At 44.3% G+C, this 18,372-nt stretch overlaps 1 protein-coding gene and 1 long non-coding RNA gene across 8 annotated transcripts in view; one reads left to right on the top strand and one right to left on the bottom strand.

Moving 5' to 3' along the window:
- Positions 1–18,372, top strand: part of LOC309657420 — a 1,054,509-nt gene that overhangs the window by 701,628 nt on the left and 334,509 nt on the right. The window lies entirely within an intron of this gene.
- FSTL4 (follistatin like 4) overlaps positions 1–18,372 on the bottom strand; it is a 734,694-nt gene that overhangs the window by 443,234 nt on the left and 273,088 nt on the right. Inside the window, exon 1 of one of the 7 annotated variants that reach the window (XM_082454718.1) lies at positions 7,237–7,455. The exons of the other annotated variants lie outside the window; for them this stretch is intronic. The gene's annotated coding sequence lies outside the window, so the exon portion shown is untranslated. Of the gene's footprint in view, positions 1–7,236; positions 7,456–18,372 lie in introns of those variants that run through there. 7 annotated transcript variants of the gene reach the window in all.

The raw sequence follows: 18,372 nt of genomic DNA, 5'->3' as shown, positions 1-18,372 counted from the left end.
TCTGTTTCCTCAGAAAGCATTTGCAGCTGGGCACACTAGTGCTCAATAAATGCTTTTGAGGAATCACGTTAAATCTGTAGCACCCCTGTTTGTAGCTGATGCCTCAGTTAACAAGATCGTGAACTTCAAAACAGCATTAAAGGGTCTACTATTTTTATTTTTGTTTCAAGACCAGTCCTTGTAATAGAATCCCAGCATCCAATAGATAATAGGATTTCAGTAGCATTTAAGATATTTCCTGAGACTCACTTGATAAATTGTCTAAGAAATGGACAATTGAAAGTAATCAAAGAATCACATGGATGAAAAAAAACTAAGAATCAGCTATAATAAAAATTCAACTCCCTAACATATGCTGGGTATTGTGTTAAGAGGACAAAGACACAGACTGGTGCATTTGTCCAATTAGCTGTACTTTCTAAGCCTTCCACCGTGAACATATTCCAACCTTAATTTCAGTATCTCTAAGAAACATATCCAGATAGAACTCATCATGCAGTATTTAGAACTCTTACTCAAGGAAACTTTAAGGGTTATTGATTTCTGTGAGCACCATACAATTTAGTGCTTAATTGCATGTGGTCCACACTGCACCCTGCTCATGGCTGGGGAGATGAAAACACACAGAGCTCCTTGGAGGCCAGCACCCCCGTGACTTGGCTTAGGGCTGGTCATGAGCAGATGTCCGAGTCAGAGATGATTAGCTGCTTGAGAGACCTTACAGCCTGTTTGAGGGGTCCACCCGTGCTCACCCCCAGAGCCAACAGCTTTGAAGGATCCCTGCTCTACACAAGGGGAGGTATCAAATGATCACTAGCGCTGATGCCAGGGCTGCCAAACAAATACACTCCTGCCACATGCCAGGTTTCCTTTGGCTGCCTTCCATACCCAAATAAAGCTGCTGCTCCAGATTTGCTTTATGTCCCCAACTTGAGACAGAAATGCCCACAGGAAGGAGAAGTCAAACTAAAAATTGTGGGCATATAACACTGGCCTATGAAAGGCACAGTTATAAGTTATGACTGTCTTTTAAGAGAAGACATCTCTTTTTTCTTTTTCTTTTCTTTTCTTTTTTTTTTTTTAAGAGCCCACAGGCTCCTACTTCTACCTCTGTTTCTTCAGCCGTTCATCTTTGACATCTGTAGGGAAAGCTAGAGATACTGGGGAAACGGTCCGAGTGGCTAGTAAATACAATCTGAAGGTCATGGTCTCAGCAGTCAGCACCAGCTCCTCCCTCTGAAGAAGGCAGAGTGGGGCAGAACGCTGCAGCTTCCGCAGCTACCTGGGAGAGGGCTGCAGCGTTATCAGCGGCCCCCCAGCGCTTCGCTCCCTATCCGGGGCTCGAGCTAGGGTGTGTGTCCTTACAGGGATGAGGAGTGAAAAATCACATTTGCGACTAAAAGAGAATAAAAATGACTTCCCTAACTGCAACCAGTTTTTCTAAAAATAAATAGGGCAACTCCCTACTCCCCATAAATTATTCTCTTCTGAACACAGAGCCATCCATGTTCCAGAGACTGCAGAAAGCAGTTGCTGGATTTTTGGAATTTTTTTTTAAACCAGCAAGAGTAACTCAAACTAGAACTAGAAAGACACTGCTTCCTACTCTACTTTTATTAATTCTTCCCGACTTATCCACCATCAAACAGTGCTCATGGAGTGAGCATATATATAAAAGGTCTTCTCTCCCTTTTCATGCCTTCAAGCTCAAATAAACTAAAAACAGCAAGATAATCACAACTTACTCTAGATAATGCACAGATGTCAATCCCTGGAGTTATGAAAGATGTGAGCCACAATATCTAGTATTTAGTTTTCAGTTTGCCTAGTAATCCAAGACCAATTATTTTGGATGTTTTATTATTAATGGATAATATCAGAATAAATTCTGTTCATTTCAATTGTTTTGGGAAGCGCCAAATCACTTCATTTAAGAGGGTGTGCCCAGACCTCTGGCATTAAACCAGCTGTTCTGAGATGTGTTTCAGGAAGCTGAACTGCAGCCCTACTGCACCTGGAGTCATCTCTGGTTTTGTCTGGTTTGTGTTGAGATTCCCGTAGGATTTTATTGGATGACGGGGAAACACACGAGCCAGGCCAACTACTGAAATATTCCTAGGCAGCCTCTCTGTAACGTTTATTTCAGCTTGGCCACCACTAGATCAAACTTCATTTGCACGGCAGATGAGTCTGAGATGTCATTTTATACTCATGGTGATTGACAATTCATTCCATCTACAGCAACAACAGTCTTAAAATTTACAACCCAAGTTTTATGACAGTTCGGTTCATAAAAAAAGAATATTGCGTCTAAATCAATTTTGATGATCTGTCTAATAACCAAATAGAGACTATCTATTTGGTTAACACATATAGCAATTACTATGTGTCAGGCACTGTTCTAAATGCTTCATAGGTATTAACTCATAATCCTCATTTCTACTCCATGAGGAGGGCAATGATTATCCTCTAGTCAGATGACAGAGGAAATGGGTCGCAGAGAGGGTTAAGTACCTTGCCAAGGCCGCGTGGCAAATAAATGGCAGAGCTGGGACTCCAAGCCAGCCAGGTGGATTTGGCGTCTATACTCTTAAACCCCATCCCCTGCTGCCTCTTGATACTTAGAAATATTTTATTTGGATGAATGGTTGGTTTTAGATGGGGGAACATCTATGTACAGCAAGATCAGAGGCCATGAGCCCCAAGTCTCTCCTCTGACAGATGCCAAGAGCTGTGTTCCTCCAGCTTTCATGGCTCCGAGCAAGGCCACAGGAGCAGAGTGAGGGGAAAGCCAAGCTGCCCCCCTCCTACACTTCACCCAGGATGCGGCCACTCGGCCTTCATTGATGCTGTCTTCGTTGGCCAAGAAAGAATGTGGTTGAAATAACGAAACCATGAGGAGATACAAAGGATGCCAGGCATCAAGAGTACCCTTTAGCTCATGGGCAACACCAACCAGCCTGGTAGGCAGTCACTTTGGGCGAAGAGGACCTGTTGGAAGATTACTCATCAAATTCAAACAGCCCTACTGGCCCTCAGACGGAAGAAAATACAACAAGAATCTCCCTGTCATAGAAATGGGAAGGTACCACTAATAAGGTCACAAACCCTCTTTTTCAACCTAGAGCTCCTTTTGAAATCAATTTATGTTTATAAGCTTCATTCAATCCATGCTAGAGTCCCAAGATTGGTTATAAATCTACCTGAGATTGTTCTCATAAAAGACCTGGGACTACCTTTCCTTTCAAACAACTCATAAGACACAATCACTTGATATTTAAGACATCTCGTTTCCAAGAGAAGTACTTCACTGCTTCCTCTGAGGTTTCCCACCTGAGCCTCATGTTTCCCCATGCTCAGGAGAATCAGGTGCCAGACTGGCCACTGCACAGACAGGACACCAAAGGCCTGGAAGGTGGAGGAATTCACCCAATGTATGAAGCCAACTCAGTGGCCAAACCTAGACTAAAACTCAAGCATCCTGACCCCTAGGCAACTGTTTTGTTTCGAACATAATCACAAACCTATGTATGGAATATGTATGCATTCTCTGTTTAGACAGACTGATTTTGCTTTTTTTAGTTCAGGATGGGCCCCATTAGATCATCTACACCCTTGCTGTGAAAACCACAGGATTTTCTGGTGTTATAATATAAGCTGATATCGTGCTATTATTTATTTGTATTTAAAATTATAGAGGTACGACAAATCTGTAGAATGTAACATTCCAAATACTGACTTGTTTTTTGAAGGAAGTTGAAAAACTGTGACCTAAGAATGCAAATGATCAGGGAGAAATAGGTATGAATATGTAAACTCCAAATCTACCCCACCAGAGAACATACAGCAGCATGTAAGCTGTCTTTACTGAACAGGGTCAGAAGCCAAAGAGAAGCACGGGTATAAGTACAAACTTCTCTTTCCTCCTTCAGGAACCAGCCCTGTTTGGGAAGAATGGGAATTCTGACCCTTGGAGCTTTTGGGAAAGTTATTCACTGGTTCATTCTCTCTCATCCTCTCTCTCAGAATATGGTGACACTACCAGACCAGACACTATGGAATAGTCACACGGAAATGGCTTCTCTTTGTAACAGACAGGACCAGAAATTCTGAAGATGATTTGGCAGAACTAAGCACCACCACCCACCCTTGAAGAGAATGGTAAGGTCTGTGACTTTGAGGCACCTGAATTTCTAACCTAATTGCAAAGTGTATGCTCTAGCCAATTACTTTTAGGTGCATTGCATTTTACACATGTGATGTTGGCAATCAACAAATAGAAACCAATTGGGGACCACTAAAATCCTACAGTTCTCTTCTGTATGCCTGCCCAATGTTCAAAGAAAAAAAAAGGCATATCAACTCCAACCTAAAACCAGGAAGCTGTATGCTAATTTCCTTTGCAAGGTTTAGGACCCCAGTTTTGATTTGTGAGTGTTTTAGGAAAAAAGAAAAGGGTTCAAACTTCCTAAAATAATCCCTAAAATACCAATCCCAGGAAATTAGGCATGGAAACATATGAAGCCAACCCTGAAGCAATCCATAATGAAGTTATATTGCATTTCCTATTAATTATCTACTCGGTATCTTTGGTTAATTGTTCCAACATTTGATAAATTTGATATCTAAATTAGTCTATGTGCAATGTGTAAATCTATGACATTCCTATTTACTATGAAGTTAACGCACAGAACCCTCACCCTTCCAACATTCAGATTATACCTCCTAAGTACCGTGTTCGCTCCACTGTAGTTCTATTTTACTTGAAGTTGCATGCCTTGTGTTATGCACCAAGATAGAAAATGTAAGGAAAGATGTGCTCTTGAAATAACTGCCTAATGTGATTAATTAGTAAGCACAGAGCAACACAAGAAAGTTGAGTTTGCAAAGAAATACCAAAAAAGGCAAAGTAGCAATTAAGGAGATTTTTAGGAAATCCTGACTACTCAATGACAATTTCTGAAACGTAATGTTGTCAAACAGAAGCTCACATCATGAAGATCACTAAAAAAAAAAAAAAGAAAGAAAGAAAAGCCTGCAGCCCTTAGAAGGAGAAGAATCCTGAGTGACTGGCAGGTCAAGGTAGAAAAATCCAACCTACCCCTCCAGGCCACAACCAAAGTGATAAAAGTTCTCGCCATACCCAGAACAAGCTGGCCCCTCTCTGGAACAAAAAGCCTTCCTGGAACTGACAACAATTGAGGGTGGGCAAAAAATTTGGAGAGAGAAAAATCCATTGGAACAACTTTTATTAAGCAATTTTAATTCACTACATCAAAGACTATTTTCTTGCACAACCTTTGGCTCTGTCTGAAGTCTTTGGAGAGACGGGCTGTCTTTTTCCCTAGCAGGGGAAGAAAGTGAACATTCACCTCAGTGTGTTTAAACAGAAATAAACTAGTAATGCTGCAGTGTCTTCTCACAAAACGAAGATGGAAAGCAGACATGCGCCCTGTGGAGCATCGGCTCAGGTCTTCCATTAGAGTTACTGCCTGAGGGCTGCTGAGCCTCTGGGGTCAGAGAAGCCGTATCCCTCACTCCCTTGACCATTTGCTTCCCAGGTGAGCCCTCCACCTGACCACTGCCCAGACCCAGAGCCTGTCTGGGCCATTCCAGGATTAAAAGGACACTGTTAAAAGTCATCTCTGGCTTTCCCCTAACCTGATGGTAGGAAAATAACTCGGGACTTTTGAGAAAAGTCCGAATTTCTTCCCGATCCCTTTTCTCCCCTCTCAGATTGTGTGATAATCAAAATGTGCACCAAAAATGGGCTTAAGTTACCGCGCCCCTTCTACTGAAATTCTGTTTCTGTTTGGCTCAGAGAATGTGGACGGATGTTTGCGTCTCAGGAGCCCATCTAGTACAATTCCTGGTGCACAGGCTTGCAACAAATTCACTAAGGAAACAGACCAAAGCTACCGGCTCCGCTCGCCGGAAACCTCGGCGGAAGCGACACCTAGAGGGGAGCGGAGAAGAAGCTGCGGAAGCGCTATTCATCAATGTCGGCGACAGTTCTCAGGAGAGAGGTCGGCTGGACAGCGCATGTGGGACCAACTCTCTGGGCTAGACGCAGACCTAGAAGGCCCAACTCTGCAGGTCCCCAGGAACTTACATAGACGGACACGCTGCACGGGATGCTCGCCACGTTCTGGGCGTGGTGAGAAACCCTACTGCTCCAGCAGGTTTCTGTTCCTGCAAGAGGGGCGGGCGCCGAAGTCCTCAGGTGGCAGGCCTCAAGCGAACGCGCTCGGGGCACCGCTTTGTCAGCTGAAGGGAGCCCCGAAGGCTCGCGCCAAGCTCTCCCCCAAACTCGAGGCCACACGCGCACCCAAAGCGGAGACCTCTACCTGCTTCGCCTAGGTCCCCCCGAAACTTGGAACAGGTCTTTTGCTGGCGCCAAGAGGGGTGGAGATCACCCACATTACAAGCTCTTAGGACCAAGCCCCCTGTCTGAACATCCCCCAAACAAATTGCTCACTAGTGATTTCCCAGCAAATAACACCGGCCGCTTGCTTGGAACAACGACCGGCCCGGCCGAGCAGAAGGAGAGCGGCGGGCTGCCGGAGCCTAGTGGGGTCCCGGGTCCTTCCCGCCTCCTCCGAGAAGCCCAAGCGCTCAGCCCCGGACGCGGCGGCCCTCGGGGTTGTGAGGGCCAGGCCGGGCGCCGCGGGCCCTTCGGGCTGCAGCGAGCAGACGCCAAGTTTCCCCGCAAAGCTGGAGGAAAGAGGTAGTGAGGACGCCCGCCTCGCGCCCCAGCCCGGGGCCAAGGGCACGAGTCCGAGCCCAGGTGCAACAGCTCTCCCGTCTCGCCGAGGCCGCTCGGAGTCCAGAACCCAAGAACGGCACCCGAAGGGTCTCGGAGCCCGGCGCCCGCTTCGGGCTCGGCCCAAGTGGTTCTGCGCGGTGCTCTGCGCGCAAGCCCGGTCACTCAGGTCCCCACTGCAGACCCAGGCCACACGCCTCGGCTCCCCAGCCTTTACCCCGAGTCCTGGCTCCGGCCGGGGTAGCCCTGCCCAGCCCGGGTCCTGGGGTCCCGTGCCCGCCTCCCGGCAGGCGGGCAAACTTGGCTCACCAGGCGCGGCGGTGAGGACTAGCAAGCGCCCGGTCGGGCCCTGCAGGGAAACGCGGGGCCGCGGGCGCCAGTACCCCAGCGGGGCGCGGCGGGACCGGTTGGCGGCGGCGGGGGCGGCGGCTTGGCACCCTCCCCATGGCCGCTCCGAAGCTGCGCCCGCTTACCTGAGGCGGCCGGGGCCGAGGGGAAGACCAGGTGGCCGGACTCGGAGGGCGAGAGGGAGCGCCCCGTGGTGGCAGCGGCGACCCGGTCCCGCGTCCTTCGGTCGGTCTCTCCGGCTGTCGGCGGGTCCTGCGCGCGCTGGAGGCTGTCGCGGCTCCAGCTCTCTAAGCCGCCACGGCCCGCTGCTGTGGCACCACCGCCGCGGCTGCCCTATTTCTGCCGCCGGGACCGGAGCCCGTGACGTCACCCTCCGGGCCCCGCCTGCCCAATCGCCGCCACCTGTGCGCGCGGCCCGCCCGCCCGCCGCTCAGACCCGCGCGGGGCCAGCGGCAGGTGCGTGGAGCAGCCGGGCGCGCACTCGGGGCTGGAGGACTCCCGGCGCTCCAGGGCGATCTCTGCAGCCACAGGGGCACGGGGTGCGCTCCCGGCCCTGGCTCTGTGGAGCCCGGCGGCCGACGAGCTCTCCCACCCCCCAACACACTCCTCCTCTCCTCTGGCTCTTTTCCGGGCAGGGTTCCCCAAGTCTGTGCTCTCAAGATGCGCTGCTGGTATTAATCAGCAGCTGTAGCTTGTGGAGCTGAGGCGGGCCAGTACACCGCACCAAGAGAGCTGTCCCTGGACGCAAAGTCAAAGGACACTCCCCCTCGCTGAGAGCCAACAACCTGCGAAAGAGCGAAGTTTTTATTTCTCTCTTCTGAATTTGCCTTCTCTCATTGCAGAATCTCACTAAATCCTGGGCATACAGAGGCAGTCCCAGTTGACATTTGCCTAGCCTGGCCAAGCTGTGACCAGAGAGTCCCTTCTTCTCCCTTAGAACCAGACATGAGGCCTGGACCTCATCCCCAAGCCTGCGGCTCCCAAAGCTTTCTGGATCCCTCTTCAACATCCACAACTTTTGGAGACCACAGCCCAGTGATCATTTTGTTTCCATTAATTGGCCTAAAGATCAGTCTTGGTGCCCAAATAAACTGAAAACAACTTTGTAACTACTAGGGCCCCCCAAATGGTCATACTGTAGCTCCAATCTGGCATCAAACTTAGGAGTAGACTCTAGCCAGTCTAGGCTGTGGTAACTGATGGGCAGGAGACTTTCTGGGGGAAAGCCTCCTGCTCTGGCTGTGTGGGCACCAGGTGACTTCCTGGCTTAGGGAAACAGTGTCTTGTTCATGCCCCTGTGACCTTTCCTGGCCTGGAGGAGGGGCAGGAGGAGGGACAGAGGGGCTCTTCTGAGGTTAAGTTTAGTTAAATATCAGGAGAAGGGGAAGAAAAATAGAAAGCTGACATGGAGGAAGAGGTGTTATATTTGTTCTTTCCTTCGACAGATATTTACTGGGCCCTCCTGTCTACCAGGCACTGCACTAGATACTGGGAGACAGCAGTGGATGGGCCAGCGTGGTCCCTGCCCTCTCATAGGTTTTGTTCTGGGATGCAGCCCACCCTCTACTACCACTCAGCTTGTAACCCAGAGCCAGTCATATTTCTGCTATTGGTATGTTTCCCCATCAGTAAAATGAGGACTTGGAGGAAACCTGGGTGACTTCCAGGGCTCACTCTGCTGTGATTTCCTCCATGGATACCATGATTTGTGCTCAGAAGGATAAAGGCTACTCCATGCTCCGTGCCCCTGGCCTTGGCAGGCATGATATTCTCTCAGAATTGACCATGAATCTTTGCCAAGGCCACCCATGACTGAACCTCCAAGGCTGGCTTGAGACCAGATTATCTGCAGCTGGATCAGGAAAGGGGTAGCGCTTTCCATCTTGGGAAAAAGAAAATTAAGACTGAGCATAAAAGGAAGCAGGGAAGTTTGGAAACATGCTGAGCCTCCCCCTGAAATTTAATTCTAAGTCAGTGGTCAAGATGGAGCCCCACAGCCCGGAGGCTGGGTTCACCTCCCTTCACAGACTTTGAGGTGTTTGGAAAAGCCAGTTTCTGTTCTCAGCTCTGAGCACAAAGTCCCTGAGTCAGCCGAGTGGCCCTATTACATAACCAAGGCAGGCCTTGGGGTGTGTGTTTTTAATAATTTCAGGGTCATATGTAAGTCAGGATCTGTAAATCGACCAAGATCAGAAAGAGCTCTGTTTAATGCAGGGACTGGACTTCCACAAACTTCCTCTGCTTCCCAAAGAAGGGGGGAATGTAGCTGCTGCAAATCAGATGCATGGAATATCCCTTAGAGATAATGCTAACAACTGAAGTGAGCTAGTGTGACTACTGTGCATAAAATAAGACTGGAATTAAAAGCCACCTTGGGGGCTTCCCTGGTGGCGCAGTGGTTAGGAATCCGCCTGCCAATGCAGGGGACACGGGTTTGAGCCCTGGTCTGGGAAGATCCCACATGCCGCGGAGCAATTAAGCCCAGGCGCCACAACTACTGAGCCCGCGCTCTAGAGCCCGCGACCCACAACTACTGAAGCCTGTGCCTAGAGCCCCTGCTCCACAACGAGAAGCCACCGCAATGAGAAGCCCATGCACCGCAACAGAGTAGCCCCCGCTCGCTGCAGGTAGAGAAAGCCCGAGCACAGCAACGAAGACCCAGTGCAGCCAAAAATAAATAAAGTAAATAAATAAAATTTTTTTTAAAAAGTCACCTTTGAATAAAAAAGGTGAAGTGTGGATGACAAAACAAGCCTTCAGGGAAGCAGCATCAGATGCCAGCAGACCTTGACACCTCTTTGAATTGCTCTGTGCTTTCACTTCTCAGGGCAATTCTTGGTTTAATAAGAGTCCCCAACTTGGAAAATAGGCTAGATTTTACACAGAGAATTTCAGAATTTGCCTGAAACCCTGTTTCAGAACTTGCAAACATACTGATGATTCTCAGTAGCCAACTATGATGCTTAAATTTTGAAATCATACAATTCAGTAAATTTGAAAGGAGGAAGTTAAAAGGCAACATAAATTCAGATTACTGCCCCAGGCAGACTCAGAGACACACAAAAGAAAGTTATCAGTGTATTTTTACAAGATCAAGAAGTTTAAAAATCCCCAATATATATTAGGGATTTTACTTTACCAGTTTTAAAACTTTTTTCTATTTCTAATCTTACCAAAAACACAACCACATGACCAAAAACTGCTGCCAAATAATGTGGCTCCTACAGGTCATTTCAGATTGCAGCTGCACATCAGGATACCCAGAGATGACACATAGCTGTGGGGGTCAGAAGGAAGCAGGACACCTCCTCCAGATTCTACCAACAGTTACCCTGTCACTAGCAATGGGTCAGGTCTACCCTGGGCTGATCAAACAGTCCCAGAAATACCCATTTGAAGCCAGTCCGGGAGGTCACATGAGAAGGTGGGAATAGGCAGGGAACTGTCTTCCTTGTCTTGCATGATTTAACATTCTGCTGCCTGTCCAAAAATGTCTTAGTAAATCTTCAAACCAAACTATGCAGTTGATTGAAGAAGCAGTCTGGATCTTAGGAGACCCCTGGACAGAGAGGCAAAAGGACTGGGTCCCTAGCCTGCCTCAGCCCCTCTCTGGCTTTGTGAGTCTGGAGGAGTCCCACCTTTTCTGGTTTGTTTCCTCATCTCTCAAGAAGGGGTTGGGAGAGGAGTGGGAAGTGGTCATACTCAATTAACTTCTGAGGCCATTTTCAGTTCTGCAAGTTGATGCCTATATTTTGCTAGAAGTTATGGCTACTCTGATCTAGAGCTATGATGTTAAAGGTTTCCCTTAAGTCTAATATTAATGCTGATTTCTTAAGTGATGATTCATTATCATCTAGAAATTAAGGCAATGGAGGCAACAAATTCAAAAACCGAGACCTAAAATCACACTCAGAAATAATTATTTAAAACTCTGATTTAGGGAGAAAAGGAGCCAGCATGGAGATAAGGTATTCATTCAAGAGATAACTGATTTGGGAAATTTTTCAAGGCAATGAAGAAGTGGTATAGGGTCAGAATTTTAATTAAGAAGGTAGGATGAATGAGAAGATGCAGTGATAGAGAGGAAATTGTGAATGGGGAACATGGAGGGAGGTGAACAACAAAACCCTTCATCATAGTACTGTTCCAGAGACAAAAGTCCCATCTAACTCCCAGGGCCTAGAGTGATGGTACAAGGGGCCTAAGAAAGGCACTGAGAACCAGAGGAAATGAAACTCAGCTACTCTCAGAATTCCATGTGCACAGGGAGAATCTGGGATGAGAAGGCCAGGCCTCCAAGCCACAAAGCAGCACACGTACTGGGAGTGGGAAGAGGCATGAAAGAGGCAGCACAGTAGGAGGAGAGCCAAGGGAGGGGCCAACCTCCTTTATTCACAAGGGATATTTTTGTCATGCTTCCGTTTTCCAACTCATTAGTAGAGAGTGGTAAATAGCATGACAATCTGAAAAAGAGATCTTTCAAAAAGATAAGCTCCTGCTTATGGAGGTTCCATCCTGGTGAATATCTGCTCCATTCAAATGAACATGTAGTATTATGGCAGGTCATCTTCAGTGTTATGAAGAGAACTATGCAAGACGAGGATGTAGCAGATGGTGCTGGACTTAGTTTATATACCACTCAAATCTGAGCAGCCACGCTGACCTCTCCGCCCCCATTCCCCACCAGGGCTTTGGCTACTTGCCTTGCTTCCTGACCAGAGTGACCCTATCAACTCTTCCATGCTATTTGCACAGTCTTAGAGCCAGGTACCTCTGCTGTTATTGCCAGCAGCTCAGATCAAGAAACCCTGCGTGTGGCAACAACTGACAAGAAAACACTGGCCTCCACGCCTATGCATTGGTCAGACTGGACCCCTGAGGCTCTGGCTTTTCCAGAGGCTGCCTGGGGGTGCTACTCACTACATCATAGAGGTGGGGGGGGGGAATTCCTGCTTCAGGGGTGGATTGACCAGTGGGAGAAAGGGTACAGAAGGGAGCCAGCAGATCAGTTCTCTCTTCCTTCCCTGGATAGTCTGTACAGAGAGGCAGAGCTCCCTATGCCCCTTCTCAAGACATCCCTGGAGACTAAGCCCTCAGCTACACTGATTACAAAGCTGGAGCCCTTTCAGGTATTTGCTCTTTCTTTTTCCTTGTTCCTGCTTCCCTGGGACTGTATTCCTCCTCAATCAAGTGTCAGCACATGAGCTTTTGCCTCAGGTTGTTTTCTAGACAATCCAGACTAAGAGAAAGAGTAAGTGGGAGTGAGTGTGGTGAGTGTTTTTAAGAGGGCAGATGACAAACTTCTCTCTGAGGAGGTGCTTAGAGCACAAACATGAATAAATGAGGGGAGAAGATATGAGATGATCTAGTGGGGAGACTGTTCAGGCTGAAGGCCCAACAGGCATGAAAACTGTGTTGTGGGAACTGGCTTGATGCAATTCAGGCCAACGTAGCAAAGCAGAGGGATCTGGGTGGAGTTGTTGAAGAAGGCAGAGTGCTAAGCAAGGGCCAGACCACATAGGCCCTGTAGGCTGTGATGAATAAGGACTTCAGATCTGATTTTAGGTGCAATGGGAGCCAGGAGAGGGTTTTAAGCAGGAAAATGATCTGATCTACCATATGTTTTTTTTTTTGGTGTATAGTTGCTTTACAATATTGTGTTAGTTTATACTGTACAACAAAGTGAGTCAGCTATATGTATACATTTATCCCCTCTTTTTTGGATTTCCTTCTCATTTAGGTCACCAGAGAGCACTGAATAGAGTTCCCTGTACTATACAGTAGGTTCTCATTAGTTACCTATTTTATACATAGTATCGATAGTGTATCTATGTCAATCGCAATCTCCCAATTCATCGCACCCCCCCTTTCCCCCTTGGTATCCATATGTTTGCTCTCTATGTCTGTGTCTCTATTTCTGCTTTGTAAATAAGATTGTCTATACCAATTTTTTCATATTCTACATATATGTGTTAATATACGATATTTATTTTTCTCTTTCTGACTTACTTCACTCTGTATGACAGTCTCTAGGTCCATCCATGTCTCAAAAAATCTACAAACAATAAATGCTGGGGAGGGTGTGGAGAAAAGGGAACCCTCATGCATTGTTGGTGGGAGTGTAGATTGATACAACCACTATGGAGAACAGTATGGAGGTTCCTTAAAAAACTAAAAATAGAATTACCATATGACCCAGCAATCCCACTACTGGGCATATACCCAGACAAACCATAATTCAAAAATATACATGCACCCCAATGTTCATTGCAGCACTACCTACAATAGCCAGGACATGAAAACAACCTAAATGTCCATCAGCAGAGGAATGGATGAAGAAGATGTGGTACATATATACAATGGAATATTACTCAGTCATAAAAAGGAACGAAATTGGGTCATTTGTAGAGACATGGATCTACTATATGTTTTTAACAGGTCACTCTGGGTGCTGTATATAGAGTAGATGGGTAGAGGGCATAGTGGCTGCTGGAAAGAGTAAAAGCAGGAAAAACTGCTATTCAGCTGTTGAGAGGTGCAAGGTCATGTCAGCTCATTATCACCATCACTGCATCATACCAGCATCACACATTCATTGATTGCTAACTATGCACTGGGCACTAGGCCTACCCGTTCATATGTATTGTTTTACCTAATCCTCACAACAAGTCCATTAGGTCCCCATTTTATAAGTTAAACTTAGAGAAGTTACACAACTAATCTCAGGCAGTTTGTCTGGCAAATGGCAGAGCTAGGATGTGACTCGGAGTCTGCCCTCACAATCACGAGGCAATTCTACATTGATTGCACAGAATGTCTATGTATGTGGCAGCTAATCCTGATGTCAGAAGTCATGTTCTACAAATCAGTGCCTGGAAAACCTTTTGTTCTGAACCTGTAGGTATATTTACTTAATTGTCCTGTGAACCCTTGTCATACCAAAACCAAACATGAAGTCTTTCTCTCTTCTTCTCTGCCTATAGAATGTCAATTCCGTTCAGCATGGTCTAAGCCAGTCATGGAGCTCCCATTTTCCCTGCTGGGAACTGGACAGGGGGTGAGCAGGGGCCCAGTGCTGGCCAAGGAGGGGTGAGAGAAAGTCAGCTGCGGAGATAAAAAGATGCACCAGAGGAGATGGTACCTCTTTCCTCTCTTGATACCCTCATCAACTACAGGGTCCCCTAGACCCAAGGCCATCCTCTTGTGACCCTGAGAGCAGCTGAGTTGACCCATGAATGGTAGCAGAACAGGGAAAGGAACCTAGGACCTCTGTGAAGTGGTGAAATGAGCTGCTAAAATAACCAACTCTGAAGCTGTCCTACCTCGGGATTTCTATTTTCCTCACGACTTAAACCAGTTGAGTTGGGGTTTTCTGTTATTCAGAGTAGAAAACATACCAAATGAGAAAGAAGCTAAAATGTAAATAAAATGCTGATTTGACACTGGCTTTAGACACTCACCATGGGAGATAGGTGTCTATTAATATTGTCATCATCCCACTTAATTTGTCTAAGAACCCCAAGCTAGTGAAAGGCTGAAGTCTCTTGACCCCAATCCAGTGCTCAGACATATAGTAATTTTAAGTTATGGAGAACATGTCACTAACCAAGACTCTCATTTCCTAATTGTCCTAGATAAGTGCCAGTGGGCACTTAACAGCTGATTTGTACAGGATGCTTTAAAGCTGACAAATGCATGCACACCCACCACACAGCCCAGCCGTATGTGACTTGCAAACACCTTTCACTACAACCTTCTCCAAAAAATTTTAAACTGGTTTTGCCATTTTTCTGTGGTATGTGACAAAGATGTGATTTGAACTTTCAAACAAACTATTTAAGAGTATCATATTAAGTATTGTATACTACAGTTTGTTTTAATGCATTCATTAATAATATTCATAATATAGAGTCATTACAAATTTCCACTTTGTATCATTTAACAACAAATGCACGTTTAACTCTTTTTAACTTATACAAGAGAAAGCATAATTTTCTAAATTATGCTAAATAAATATACTAAAAAATGATATGTCAAATCTGATTTGGAAACTGTATGTATACTAAAAATACTTTGGGATTTAACTCCCTGATACAGCACCAGTACAAGCAAAAGCTGTTTTCCAAGAATCGATGTCTGAAATTATGGAATTTTATGCTAAAAACACTACAGGTTTAGTTTTATAATTTCTATGTTTTGTTTATAAATGACAAGAGGGGACAGATTTCAGGCCACTATTTGCAAGCTCTCTGCAAATAGCATATTGTGGCTGTGGACCCTTTATTCTCAATAAATGAAAAGCTAAATTAGATATAATTGTCGCTCTATTTTCTCTTCTTAACACTGTTTTTGAAGTACCAAAGACATCTTGATGTTCTATATAATGATTTTTTTAATCAGATGAATGCCATTTACAGATTAGGAAAGGTAATTTTGAAGTAAGATTATAATCTGACCATTTTTGCCCTTAATTATCTTGTGTTTCATCATCGGGTTCCTTATGTTTCTAGTCTTTAAACATGATCTAATATGGGCACAAATCAAACATATTTGACTAAGAAGAAAAACAATTTAAAATGCAGCAGTCTCAACCATCCCAGCAGTCAGTGCTATTCAGCCAAGTGATGAACTGAGTGATGGAATCATGAGCATCCTCATCTGACCTCCCCCTAACGGCTACGTGTGCTCACTTGTTACACACTGTCAGGCTTGCAGTCTTATAAATGGAAAAAATTAAATAATGTAGCACTTATTGGTTTTTTAATTAAACCTTTTATTTTTAAATAATTGGAGATTCACATACAGTTGTAAGAAATAATACACAGCAATCGTGTGTACCCTTTACCCCGTTTCCCCTAATGATAACATCTTGCAAAACTATCATACAATATCACAACCAGAATATTGATGTTGTTGCTGTCAAGATACAGAACCTTTCCAACACCATCCTTTTATAGCCACACCTCCCTCCCTTCCCTCTCCCCCTCCCTCTTCATCTCTAACCCCTGGCAACCACTAATCTGTCTTCATTTCTATAATTTTGTCACTTCAAGAATGTTACATAAAGAGAAGAATACAATAGGTAACCTTTGGAATTGGCTTTTTTCACTCAGCATAATTACCTCAAGAGTCATTCAAATTGTTTTACATATCAATAATTGTTCCTCTGTATAATAGTATTCCATGGTATGGAAGTACCACATTTGTTTAACCACCTGGGTTGTTTCCATTTTGGGCTATTATAAATAAAGTTGCTATTAACATTTGTATGCAGGTTTTATATGAACATAAATTTTCGTTTTTCTGAGATAAATGCCCATGAGTGCAATTGCTGGTTTGTCTGATAGTTGCATGTTAAACTTTTTAAGAAATGACCAAACTGTGTTCCAGAGTGGCTATAGCATGTTCCAACAACGCATGAATGATTCTGTTTCTCTGCCTGCATTTGCTGGTGTCACTATTTTTTATTTTAATCATTCTGATAGGTGTGTAGTGATACCTCATTGTGGTTTTATTTTACATTTCCCTAGTGGCTAGTGATCTTTTCGTGTGCTTAGTTGTCTTCTGTATATTCTCCTTGTTGAAATGTCTTTGGGCCATTTTCTAATTGGATTACTTGAGGTGTTTTTGTCTGTTTGTTTTTACTGTTGAATATTAAGAGTTCTTTATACATTCTAGATATTAGTCCTTTGTGGATATGTGGTTTACAAATATATCCTTCCAGTCTCTAGCTTGTCTTTTCATCCTCTTTGCAGAGAATTTTGCAGAGGAAACATTTTTAGTTTTGATGCAGTGAGGTTTATCACCTTTTCCTTTTTCTAGATCTGCCTTTTGATGTCAAGTCTAAATCTAAGATGCCAAAGATTTTCCTATTTTTAAAATAAAAGTTTAATAGTTTGACATTTTACATTTAAGTCTGTCACCATTTTGAGTTAATTTTCATTCAAGGTCTGAGACTTAGACTGAGATTCTTTTTTTCCCGCTAAGAATGTCAAATTGCCACACATCATTTGTTGAAAAAGCTTTTTTCCTCCATTGACTTGCTTTGCACCATTGCCAAAAATCAGTTGGGCAAGAATTGCAAGGGTCCCTAAAAAGCCAAAACAATCTTGAAAAAGAAGATTGGAGGAAAAACAAAGTTGGAGGATTCATACTTCACAATATCAAAACTTACTACAAAACTATGGTAATCAAAACAGTATGGTACTGCCAAAAGGATAGCCATCTGGACCAATAGAGTAGAACTGAGAGTCCAGAAATATATATTATGGCCAATTGATTTAAATCAAGGGAACCAAGACTATTCAGTGAGGTAAAGAACAGTCTCTTCAACAAGTGGCACTGGGACAACCGGATATCAACATGTAAAAGAACGAATTTGGACCCCTATCTAACACCATATATAAAAATTAACTCAAAATTGATCAATGACCTAAATATACACGCTAAAGCCACAAACTTTAAGAAGAAAACATAGGGGTAGATTTTCATGACCTTGGATTTGGCAATGGATTCTTAGATATGACACCAAAAGCATGAACAACAAAAGAAAAAAAAGAGAAATTGGATTTTATCAAAATTAAAAACTTTTGTGCATCAAGGAACATTATCAAGAAAGTGAAAAGACAACCAGTAGAATGGGAAAAATATTTTTAAATCATATATCTGATAAGGGAATAATATAAAAAAATACAAATAACCCTTACAACTCAACAACAGAAAGACAAACAACTCAATTAAAAATATGCTAAGAACTTGAATAGACATTTCTCTAGAGAAGATATATAAATAGCCAAAAAGCACATGAAAAAATGCTCAACATTCTTAGCCATTAGGGAAATGCAATTTAAAATCAAAATTAGATACTATATAATAATTTTTTTAAGTAAAATAACAAGTATTGGTAAGGACATGGATAACTGGAAACCTTGTATGTTGCTGGTAGAAATGTAAAGTGGTTCAATTGCTATGGAAAACAGTGTGGTGGTTCCTCAAAAAGTTAAACATAGAATGACTATATGACCTAGCAATTCTGCTCCTACATATATACCCAAAGAATTGAAAACAGGCTCTCAAACAAAGGTTTGTACATGAATGTTCATAGCAGCACTACTTACAATAGCCAAAACTTAGAAACAACACAAATGTCTAATCAACAGATAAATGGACAAATTGTGGTAAGTGCATACAATGGAATATTATTCAGCCATAAGAAGGAATGAAATACTGATACATGCTACAATATGAATGAATCTCAAAAA

The sequence above is a fragment of the Balaenoptera physalus genome (genome assembly GCF_965194825.1).
Source record: "Balaenoptera physalus genome assembly, chromosome: 3".
Classification (NCBI taxonomy): Eukaryota; Metazoa; Chordata; class Mammalia; order Artiodactyla; family Balaenopteridae; genus Balaenoptera; species Balaenoptera physalus.
Note: the sequence above shows the minus strand (reverse complement) of the source record. Positions and strands in the feature narration are given on the sequence as shown.